This window comes from Penaeus vannamei, chromosome 13 (assembly GCF_042767895.1).
Source record: "Penaeus vannamei isolate JL-2024 chromosome 13, ASM4276789v1, whole genome shotgun sequence".
Taxonomy (NCBI): domain Eukaryota; kingdom Metazoa; phylum Arthropoda; class Malacostraca; order Decapoda; family Penaeidae; genus Penaeus; species Penaeus vannamei.
In genome coordinates, this window is record NC_091561.1 from 3,178,690 (window position 1) to 3,191,189 (window position 12,500).

Sequence of the window (12,500 nt, forward strand, 5' to 3'; positions counted from 1 at the left end):
GTGATTATTATGATGATGATGATGATGATTAATGATGATGATTGATGGTGATGATGATTGATGATGGTGATGATGATTGATGATTGATGATGATGATGATGATGATGATGATGATGCTAATGATGATGACGATGGTAATTATTATGATGATGATGATTAATGATGATGATTAATGATGATGATTGATGGTGATGATGATTGATGGTGATGATGATTGATGATGGTGATGATGATTGATGATGATGATGATGATGATGATGATTGATGATGATGAATGATGATGATGATGATGATGATTGATGATGATGAATGATGATGATGAAGATGATGATGAGGATGATTGATGATGATGATGATGATGATGATGGCTAGCATATTGAATATGATGATGATGGTGATGATGAGGATGATGATAACATTAATGATAATAACAATGATAAAAACGATACTGATAATAACAATAATAAAAAAGTAGTAACAATAACAATGATGATAATGATAATGATCATGGTAGCATGATAACAATTATAATGATGATAATAATAATAGTAATAATGATAATAACAATAATAATGATAATAATAATAATAATAATAATAATAATAATGATAATAATAATAATAATAATAATAATAATGATATATGTAATACACGTATTTCTGACAATTTATTCGAAAGCGGTCGAATATATTTCTCGTATTTTGAAGATACTTATTCTCATTCATAACAATCTCTACAATGATAATAACAATAAAGATAACCATGACAACAATAATGATAACATAGTAATGATCATGATACTGACAACAACAAGACCAATGACAAGAATCACATCTTTATCACCGAACAGAATCTAATACCAGTTGGAATTTAAGCTCATTTGCATATCAAGTCCGCAAACCTCGCCCACGCTTTGGCCAAGTTCAGACATGAAAGTTCATAAAACCCGGCGGATGCACTTGAGACTCTGAAGTTGAGAGATCGGGGGTGTGGGGGTGTGGGGTGGTGGGGGGGGGGGTGGGGGTGGAGGGGTTGAAAGTGTTAGTTTTCGTTGTTTTTTAGTGTAGTTATTATTATTATTTTTTTTTTGTTATCATTATTATTGTTAGTTGGTTAAATTAAAATTATGAAGTTGAGAGATCGGGGGGTGGGGGGTGGGGGTGGAGGGGGAGGGAGGGGGTGGAGGGGTTGAAAGTGTTAGTTTTCGTTGTTTTTAGTGTAGTTATCATTTTTTTTAGTCATTGTTATTGTTAGTTGGGTTAAGATTAAAATTATGGAAGTTGGGAGATCGGGGGGTGGGGGGGGGGTGGGGGGTGGAGGGGTTAGTTTTCGTTGTTTTTAGTGTAGTTATTATTATTATTATTATTATTATTATTGTTATTTTTGTTATCATTATTATTGTTAGTTGGTTAAATTCAGATTATGAAGTTGGGAGATCGGGGGTGGGGGTGGGGGTGGGGGGGTGGGGGGTGGAGGGGTTGAAAGTGTTAGTTTTCGTTGTTTTTTTAGTGTAGTTATCATCTTTTTTTTTGTTATCATTGTTATTGTTAGTTGGTTATATTAAAATTATGAGGTTGAGAGATCGGGGGGTGGGGGTGGGGGATGGGATGGTGGAGGGTTTGAATGTGTTAGTTTTCGTTGTTTTTTAGTGTAGTTATCATCTTTTTTTTTGTTATCATTGTTATTGTTAGTTGGTTAAATTAAGATTATGAAGTTGGGAGATCGGGGGTGGGGGTGGGGGTTGGGGGTTGGGGTGGGGGGGTGAAAGTCTTTGTTGTTATAATTTTAAGAATGTGTTTGTTTTTCGTTGTTTTTTGTTAGTGTAGTTATCATTATTTTTTTGTTATTATTATTGTTATATTGTTGTGGTAATTAATTAATCATCTTAATTTATTTATTATTGTTAGTTGTTATTGTTGATATTGTAGTGGTGATTGATTAATTATCTTAATTTATTTGCTTAATGAATTATTGTTACTTGTGTAGTTAGTATCCTAGACGGTGTTATTGTCATTGTTGAAAAGGTATGAGAGAGAATGAGTATCTTCACAATACAAGCGATGTATTTAACCGGTTTCGAATACAATTTCGTCAGGAATACGTGTATTTCTGACAAAGATATATTCGAAACCGGTTCAGTAACATTATTATAAACACTGATTTGTGTCTCGCTAACGTTATCATAGTATTGATGGTAATGGGAGTAAGGATAATATCACATATATTGTTAGCATCATTATTACTATTATCATCATCATTGCAATGAGCATTACTATCATTATTATTGTCATTATTATTAATATTGATGGTAATGGGAGTAAGGATGATATCACATATATTGTTAGCATCATTATTACTATTATCATCATCATTGTAATTATCATTACGATCATTATTATTGTCATTATTATTAATACCACCATCATCATCCTCGTTAACATCATTTTTTTGTCACCATTTTACAGTATTATCAGCACCTTCACCATTTTTATCAAGCACATATCAACCCTTCCTTTTCAATAAACGAATAAATAAACAAACAAACAAACAACACAAAAGGACAAGAACACAACCATAAAACAAAAAACCGATAAAAAAACACAAGTCCCATGAAATAATGAGAACACAACCATAAAACAAAACAAAAAAAAACGATAAAAAAACACGTCCCATGAAATAATAACACAACCATAAAACAAAAAAAAAAAAACGATAAAACAAAAAAAAAAACGATAAAACAAAAAAACATCAGTCCCATGAAATAATGACAAGAACACAACCATAAAAAAAAAACGATAAAAAAACCATAAGTCCCATGAAATAATAACACAATCATAAAATAAAAACCGATAACAAAAAACACAAGTCCCATGAAATAATGACAAGAACACAACCATAAAACAAAAACCGATAACAAAACCCATAAGTCCCATGAAATAATAAGAACACAATCATAACACAAATGAAATAATAAATGAAATAATGAAGATACATCCACTTTATTACGACCACGAAAGTCGAAGTGGTACCGCCAGGCCACTTCACCTCCCCACCTGCAGGCTATAAATATATTCACCCAAAAGTTTTCCCATAAAAGGAATGGAAAAATCTCGCGGGGAAAACGAGAATTGGCGAGAGAGAGCGAGAAACCTTGTCTCTTCGGACAGCTGCGACGTGAGGTGAGAGGGGAGAGGAGGAGAATAAGGGGAAGAGAGAGAGAAAAAGAGAGAGAGAGAAAGAGAGAGAAGAGAGAAAGAGGGGGGGAGGGCGAGGGAAAGAGTAAGGGAGGAAGGGGAGAAGGAAGGGTGAGAGGGGTGGGGGAAGGGGAGAGAGGGAGAGAAAGAAAGAGGGAGCAGAGAGCGAGAGAGAGAGAGAGAGAGAGAGAGAGAGAGAGAGAGAGAGAGAGAGAGAGAGAGAGAGAGAGAGAGAGAGGGAGGGAGAGAGAGAGAAGCAAATAGACAGAGACAGCAACCAAAGAGACAGAAAAAAGAAAGCAAGAAAGAAAAACAAGAAAGAAAGAAAGAATGGAGAGAGAAAAACACACAAAAACAAGTGAACACTACAATTAAAAAAAGAAAAAACACCCACACATCCACAAAACTCAAAACTCAAAAAAAAGAGGTTAAGACACACCTGTAAAATTACCCGAAACAGGTGTCTCTTCCCAATCTGCTCTCCAATCTTACGTGTTAATTGCGAATCCCCGAATCTGCCGTTTGTTCCCAGCTCTCTCTCGATTCCTTGGAAGTATCTGAAATCCACAGAAAAAAATGGATTACTAAAAATAGAAATATGTCTTTATCATCGTTCTATACATTCATTATGCTTGTTGGTTCTTAACAGCTGATTGGAAGTCATAAGAATTGGTTATGGTTATAATGAATGTGATGATGATGCTTAAGCCATAGTAATAGTAATGGTAGTGATGATAATGTGAAACATGTGTGCGTGTGTATGTTTGTGTGTTATTGTTATTGTTATTGTTGTTGTTGTTGTTGTTGTTATAATTGCTGTTATATGTGTGTGTGTGTGTGTGAGTATGTGTGTGCAGGGGGAGGGATGTGTGTGCGAGGGGGAGGGGTATGTATGTGTATGCGTGTGTGTGTGCGAATATATGTATGTGTGTCTAAGTACGTTCCTATGTATGTGTGTGTGTTAGTAAATATTTGCCTATGTGCGTGTATGTGCGGGCGCGTGTATCAGCATGTGCGCGTGTGTACATGAAAAGTCAGCACTCAGGCAGAGCAATAAGGTCATAAGGTCGTGTTGACATCCTGCCTTGAGATGCGAGTCAAGATCTCAAGGAGGATTCTGGTGGAGGATTCTGAAAGGATTCTGAGAGATACGAAAGGATAACAAATTGGAGACTATTGCTGAAGAATACGCACATGCCCACACACACACACACACACACACACACACACACACACACACACACACACACACACACACACACACACACACACACACACACACACACACACACACACACACACACACACACACATATATGTATATATATATATATATATATATATATATATATATATATATATATATATATATATATATATATATATATATATATATATATATGTAAGTTCATATTGCAGGCGAACAATTAACCAACAAAACAGCCAGCAGCCCATCACCATCTAAGCAAATGACCGAAATCAGGGAAGCCATTGCGTTCGAGACCCTGAGGCCCCTCCCCCTTCCCCCCTCCCCCCAAACCCTCACTCCTCCCTCACCCGCCAACTCCTCCCCCGTTTTCTCCCACTTCCTCCAACTCCTCACCGTTTCCTGCCTCCTCCCACTTCCTCCTATATCGCTCCCGAGCCTTCCTTCCTCCCTGCTCCCTCATTCCTCCCTCCCTCCTCCCACTTCCTCACTCCCTCACCCATGCCCTCCTCCTCCCTCACCCCCAACCTCACCCCTCTCTCCCTCCTCCTTCACCCCCAAGCCCTTACCCCTCCTTCCTACCTCCTCCCACTTCCTCCTCCCCTCACCTCCCCCTCCCTCCTCCCTCACCCCCAACCCCTCACCCTCCTCTCCTCCTCCCTCACCCCAGTACCCCCTTACCCTCCTCTCCTCCTCCTACCTCACCCCAGTACCCCTTACCCTCCTCCCTCCCTCCTCCCACTTCCTCCTCCCTCACTCCCCAACCCCTTACCCTTCTCCTTCCTCCCTCACCCTCCTCTCCCTCCTCCCTCACCCCACTCTTACCCTCCTCCCTCCCTCCTCCGCCTCCTCCCCCTCCTCCCCTCCTCCTCCCTCACCCCCTCCCTCACCCTCCTCTTCTTCCTCCCTCACCCCCAACCCCTCACCCTCTCTCCCTCCTCCTACCTCAACCCAGTACCCCTTACCCTCCTCCCTCCCTCCTCCCACTTCCTCCTCCCCCTCACCCCTCCCCCCCTCCGATCCCCAATCCGAGCCAATATGAGATGGAAACAGCAGGAAAGTCAACAAACACAATTCGGATGATTAGATCACATCCATCAGCTGATCTGGTATTCAGGTGGATGCAAATGAGAGGCTGTGAGAGACGTATTTTTTTTTTTTTTTTACCTTTTTTTTTACCTTTTTTTTTGCGGGAGGAGGGGGGAGGGGGGAGGAGGGGGGGTAGACAACACACCACAGCGACGGGGGGAAGGGGGAGGGAGGAAGGGTAAGTGATATTCCTCGCTATCTTATATGTTATTATATTACTATCTTATTCCTATCAAATAATTGCTATCTTATTCCTCGTTATCTTATCTGATTTTTTACCATTTTTTTTCTTTCTTTTTTGCGGGAGAGGTAAACAACACACCACAACGAGGGGGGGTGGGGGGGTGGGGGGTATTCCTTACTACCTTATCTGGTATTAAGTTCATGGTATTGGTAGGATGATCTAGGAAGTGGTGTGGAGGGTATCGATTGGAGGGAATGGTGAGGTATGAGGGTGAGGGAGAGTGAGGGAGAAGGTGAGGTATGAGGGTGAGGGAGAGTGAGGGAGAAGGGGAGGTATGAGGGGGAGGGAGAGTGAGGGAGAAGGTGAGGTATGGAGAATGAGGGAGGGAGGGAGAAGGTGAGGTAGAGGGGGAGAGTGAGGGAGAAGGTGAGGTATGAGGGTGAGGGAGAGTGAGGGAGAAGGTGAGGTATGAGGGTGAGGGAGAGTGAAGGGAGAAGGTGAAAGAGGGTGAGGGAGAGTGAGGAAGAAGGTGAGGTATGAGGGACGGCGAGAGTGAGGAAGGTGAGGTGAGGGTGAGGGAGAGTGAGGGGAAGGTGAGGTATGAGGGTGAGGGAGAGTGAGGGGAAGGTGGAGTATGAGGGTGAGGGAGAGTGAGGGAATAGGTGAGGTATGAGGGACGGGGAGAGTGAGGGGGAAGGTGAGGTATGAGGGTGAGGGAGAGTGAGTGAGAAGGTGAGGTATGAGGGTGAGGGAGAGTGAGGGAGAAGGTGAGGAAGAGGGTTGAGGGAGAGTGAGGGAGAAGGTGAGGTATGAAGGACAGGGTGAGGAGATGAGTGAGGTATGAGGGTCAGGGAGAGTTAGGAAGAGGGTGAGGTATGAGGGTGAGGGAGAGTGAGGGAATGGTGAGGTATGAGGGACGGGAGAGTGAGGGAGAAGGTGAGGTATGAGGTGAGGGAGGAAAGTGAGGAAGGTGAGGTATGAGGGTGAGAGGAGAGTGAGAGAAGGTGAGGTATGAGGGGGAGGGAGAAGGTGAGGTATGAGGGTGAGGGAGAGTGAGGGAGAAGGTGAGGTATGAGGGTGAGGGAGAGTGAGGGAGAAGGTGAGGTATGAGGGTGAGGGAGAGTGAGGGAGAAGGTGAGGTATGAGGGTGAGGGAGAGTGAGGGGGAAGGTGAGGTGAGGGACAGGGAGAGTGAGGAGAAGGTGAGGTATGAGGGTGAGGGAGAGTGAGGGAGAAGGTGGTATTAGGGTCAGGGAGAGTGAGAGAAGGTGAGTATGAGGGGTGAGGGAGAGTGAGGGGAAGGTGAGGTATGAGGGACAGGGGAGAGTGAGGAGAAGGTGAGGTATGAGGGTGAGGGAGAGTGAGGGAGAAGGTGAGGTATGAGGGTGAGGAGAGTGAGGAGAAGGTGAGGTATGAGGGTGAGGGAGAGTGAGGGAGAAGGTGAGGTATGAGGGTTAGGGAGAGTGAGGGAGAAGGTGAGGTATGAGGGTGAGGGAGAGTGAGGGAGATGGTGAGGTATGAGGGTGAGGGAGAGTGAGGGGGAAGGTGAGGTATGAGGGACGGGGAGAGGGAGGGAGAAGGCGAGGTATGAGGGTGAGGGAGAGTGAGGGAGAAGGTGAGGTATTAGGGTCGGGGAGAGTGAGGGAGAAGGTGAGGTATGAGGGTGAGGGAGAGTGAGGGAGAGGTGAGGTATGAGGGACAGGGGGAGAGTGAGGGAGAAGGTGAGGTATGGAGGGTGAGGGAGAGTGAGGGAGAAGGTGAGGTATGAGGGTGGGTGAGAGTGAGGGAGAAGGTGAAGTATGAGGGTGAGGGAGAGTGAGGGAGAAGGTGAGGTATGAGGGTGAGGGAGAGTGAGGGAGATGGTGAGGTATGAGGGTGAGGGAGAAGGTGCTCAGGGAGAGTGAGGGAGAGGGTGAGGTATGAGGGTTAGGGAGAGTGAGGGAGAAGGTGAGGTATGAGGGTGAGGGAGAGTGAGGGAGAAGGTGAGGTATGAGGGTGAGGGAGAGTGAGGGAGAAGGTGAGGTATGAGGGTGAGGGAGAGTGAGGGAGAAGGTGAGGTATGAGGGTGAGGGAGAGTGAGGGGGAAGGTGAGGTATGAGGGACGGGGAGAGTTGAGGAGATGGTGAGGTATGAGGGTCGGGGAGAGTTAGGAAGAGAAGGTGAGGTATGAGGGTGAGGGAGAGTGAGGGAATGGTGAGGTATGAGGGACGGGGAGAGTGAGGGGAGAGGTGAGGTATGAGGGAGGGAGAGTGAGGGAATGGTGAGGTATGAGGGACAGGGAGAGTGAGGGGAAGGTGAGGTATGAGGGACAGGGAGAGTGAGGGGAGAAGGTGAGGTATGAGGGTGAGGGAGAGTGAGGGAAGGTGAGGTATGAGGGTGAGGGAGAGTGAGGGGGAAGGTGAGGTATGAGGGACAGGGAGAGTGAGGGAATGGTGAGGTATGAGGGTCGGGGAGAGTGAGGGAGAAGGTGAGGTATGAGGGTGAGGGAGAGAGAGGGAGAAGGTGAGGTATGAGGGTCAGGGAGTGTGAGGGAGATGGTGAGGTATGAGGGTCGGGGAGAGTGAGGGAGAAGGTGAGATATGAGGGTGAGGGAGAGTGAGGGAGAAGGTGAGGTATGAGGGTGAGGGAGAGTGAGGGAGAAGGTGCTCAGGGAGAGTGAGGGAGAACCATGTAAAGTGACAAATTGGTTGGAGGTAACAAGGTTGATAGAATGAGGAGGAGAGGAAATGTAGTGACGAAGGAGATTAAAGGAGGGAGAAGCAAATATGGTGAGGAGAGCGAGGGTGATGAGGGAGAATGAGGTATGGTGAGAGATAGGGAGATATAATGATGGAGAGGAGAATGAGGTATGGTGAAAGAGAGCGAGACACAGAAAAGGAGAGTGAGGTATAGTGAAAGAAGGAGACATAGTGATGGAAAAGAACATATGGCAAAGAAAAATGAAACAGAAAGAGAGGGAGACATAGTGAAGAGAGAGGAGAAATGGCGAAGGAAAAGAAGATATGATAAAGGAGGATGGAATACAGCAAAGATGAAGGAAATATGGTGAAAAAGAGAATGAAATACGATAAAGCAGAGTAAAATAAAACGAAGATTACGAACAGCGGTGAAGAAAAAGGAAACAGGACGAAACGCAATGAAACATGGAAAGGGAGAGAAGCAAATGACAAATAAATATTACGAAAATTGGAATTCTACAAACGGGGGAAAATACGAAACAGTGTGAAAAAAATGTGAAACAGAATGAAACGGGACGAAACACACTGAAACACCACGAAAAGAGTGTGTCTTTGAGTCAAGAAAGGAGGAGAAATACAGATGCAGAATGATGCCTTTTGAAGGAGATTAAGAGAAGGTGCAATAGAAGGAGACGAAATGAAGAAATGGGAGAGAGAAAGGAAAAGGGAGAGAGAAATGTATAAAAAAAAGAAGTGAAGAACCAGAATGAAGCGATAATGATGATGTTAAGGATGATGATGATGATAGTTATAATGATAATGCTGATAAGAATGATGATGATGATGAGAGAAGCAGAAAAAAACTAGAATAAGTCAGAAGCAGAAAAAGCTAGAATGAGTCAAAAGAGAGGCAGAAAAAGCTAGAATGAGTCAAAAGAGAGGCAGAAAAAGCCAAAATGAGTCACAAGAGAAACAAAAAAGCTAGAATGAGTCAAAAGAGAGGCAGAAAAAGCTAGAATGAGTCAAAAGAGAAACAGAAAAAGCTAGAATGAGTCAAAAGAGAAACAAAAAAAGCTAGAATGAGTCAAAAGAGAGACAGAAAAAGCCAGAATGAGTCAAAAGAGAAACAAAAAAAGCTAGAATGAGTCAAAAGAGAGACAGAAAAAGCTAGAATGAGTCACAAGAGAAACAAAAAAAGGTAGAATGAGTCAAGTCAACGAAGCAACAATAACCAGAATAAGTCAAAAGAGAAACAAAAAAAGCCAGAATGAGTCAAAAGAGAGGCAAAAAAAGCCAGAATGAGTCACAAGAGAAACAAAAAAGCTAGAATGAGTCAAAAGAGAAACAGAAAAAGCCAGAATGAGTCAAAAGAGAAACAGAAAAAGCTAGAATAAGTCAAAAGAGAAACAAAAAAAGCTAGAATGAGTCACAAGAGAAACAAAAAAAGCTAGAATGAGTCAAAGGAGAGACAGAAAAAGCCAGAATGAGTCACAGGAGAAACAAAAGGTAGAATGAGTCAAGTCAACGAAGCAACAATAACCAGAATAAGTCAAAAGAGAAACAAAAAAAGCCAGAATGAGTCAAAAGAGAGGCAAAAAAAGCCAGAATGAGTCACAAGAGAAACAGGAAAAGCTAGAATGAGTCAAAAGAGAGGCAGAAAAAGCTATAATGAGTCAAAAGAGAGGCAGAAAAAGCCAGAATGAGTCACAAGAGAAACAAAAAAGCTAGAATGAGTCAAAAGAGAAACAGAAAAAGCCAGAATGAGTCAAAAGAGAAACAAAAAAATCTAGAATGAGTCACAAGAGAAACAAAAAAAGCTAGAATGAGTCAAAGGAGAGACAGAAAAAGCCAGAATGAGTCACAGGAGAAACAAAAAAAGGTAGAATGAGTCAAGTCAACGAAGCGACAATAACCAGAATAAGTCGCAGAACGAGCCAAGGACGAACCACCAAGAACCAGGAGGGAGCGACAACGAAGCAGCCAAGAACCCAAAATGAGGCGAGAGTGAGATAATGAGTCCCCTCGCCTCCTCCCTCATCTCCCATCAGCCCTTGCTTTATGAGCGATCGTCTCCCTGCAACCTGATTCGCCCGGACTCATTTCCTCCGCGCCCCCCCCCCCTCACTTGCCCTTCCGCGAAAAGGGAGGGGAGGGGGAGAGAGAGGAGAGGGAGGGGAGGAAGGAGTGGAGAGGGGGGGAGGAAGGAGGAGGGAGGAAGGAGTGGGAGAGGAAGGGAAGGAGGGGAGGAGGGAGGAGGAAGGAGGAGGAGGAGGGGAAGGAGGAAGGAGGAGGAAGGAGGGAGGAAGGAGGAGGGAGGAGGAAGGAGGGGGAAGGAAAGGAGGGGAGAGGGGGGTGGAAGAAGGGAGGAAGGGGGAGGGGGAAGGGAGGAGGGGAAGGGAGAAGGAAGGGAGGAGGAAGGGAGGGGAGGAAGGGAGGGAGGCGGAGGTGCTGATGTCTCCAACCTCTTCACGTGTTGTGTCGCAATCTTGCTGGCGTTTGGAGAGTTGTGTTGTTGTTGTGGTAATTGTTGTTGATGTTGTTGTTATTGTTGCTGTTGATGGAGGTGTTGTTGTTGTTGTGGTAATTGTTGTTGATGTTGTTGCTGTTATTGTTGCTGTTGATGGAGGTGTTGTTGTTGTTGTGGTAATTGTTGTTGATGTTGTTGTTATTGTTGCTGTTGATGGAGGTGTTGTTGTTGTTGTGGTAATTGTTGTTGATGTTGTTGCTGTTGTTGTTACTGTTGTTGTATTTGTTATTGTTGTTGTGGTAATTGTTCATATTGTTGTTGTTATTGTTGCTGTTGTTGTTGTATTTGTTATTGTTGTTGTTGTTGTGGTAATTGTTGTTGTTGTTGTTACTGTTGTTGATGTATTCGTTATTGTTGTTGCTGTTGTGGTAATTGTTGATGTTGTTGTTACTGTTGTTGTTGCTGTTGATGGAGGTGTTGTTGTTTTGATTGCTGTTATTTTTGTTGTCAATGCTGCAGTCTGGATTGTTGTTATTGTTATAGTTATTGTTTCTGCCATTGCTCTATTCCTTGGCGTGCTTACTACTGTTAATATCAGTGCTGTTAGTGATGTCTTTATCATTTATGCTTTTGGTGCATTTCTGTTATCATCTTCGCTCTTATTATCACTGTTCTTTCTTTACTTCCTTATTTTCATCATCATCATCATCGTTATCCTGGCACTCGCTTTATCACTGTGGTTATGATCATGAGCATCATCACTATCACTCATCATCACACTCACTATACTGGGAGAGTCACACATGATATTAAAAGAAAAAGACGGGTCGATGATGGAAAAGTTTCGAGAATTCTGGCACCCTTTCCCCTCCCTCTGGGCTTCCCCCTCCCCCCTCTCCCCTCCTCCTTCCCCACCTCCTCTCTTCCCTCTTAACCCTTTCCTTTTCTCTTTCTAACTCCCTTTTATTTCCTCTTTCTCTTTTTCTTCCCCCTTCATCTCCCTTTCGCTTTCATTTCTCCCTTTCTTAATCTCTCTCCCCTTCGCTTTCCCTTCTCTAATTCCCTATTCCTTCCCCTCCCTTCTTCCCCTATCTTGCTCCCTCTTTCCTTCTCCTTCCATCCCTTCCCTCCCCTCTCACCTCCTTAACTCCCTCTTCCTTCTCCTCCTCCTTTCCCCTCTTCCTATCCTTCCTATCCTATTCTCCCTCTCCTCCTCTCCCTTTTCCTCTCCTCAACACCCTATCCCTCTCTCCAACCCCCCTTTTCCCCTTCCCCCTCCCCTCCTCCCTACCCCTCCCTGCTACCTTGCCTGAACAGAAGGAGGAAGGAGGTATCACGCCCTCTGATTCACGCGGGCGTCGGTGGCGAGAGAAAGTGGGGTGTGTCATAAATGTAAATATGCATATATATATATATATTTATATATTTATATATTTATATATTTATATATTTATATATTTATATATATATATAGAGAGAGAGAGGGAGAGAGAGAGAGAGGGAGAGAGAGAGAGAGGGAGAGAGAGAGAGAGGGAGAGGGAGAGAGAGAGAGAGAGAAAGAGAGAGAGAGAGTGTAAACATCACCGAAAACAAACAAACAAACAGGAAGATAAACCAAACAATGAAATAGTAACTGGCAACCTCTAACCCTCCCTCCCCTCCTCCCCCTCCCCCCCCATCCC

General features: G+C 43.9%; 1 long non-coding RNA gene across 2 annotated transcripts in view; it reads right to left on the reverse strand.

Annotated features, from left to right (window-relative positions):
• Nucleotides 1-12,500, reverse strand: part of LOC138863840 (uncharacterized) — a 297,684-nt gene that overhangs the window by 27,126 nt on the left and 258,058 nt on the right. Inside the window, exon 4 of one of the 2 annotated variants that reach the window (XR_011399032.1) lies at nt 3,687-3,751. This is a non-coding gene — a long non-coding RNA (uncharacterized lncRNA). Of the gene's footprint in view, nt 1-3,633; nt 3,752-12,500 lie in introns of both variants that reach the window. The other variant, XR_011399031.1, reaches the window with a different exon arrangement.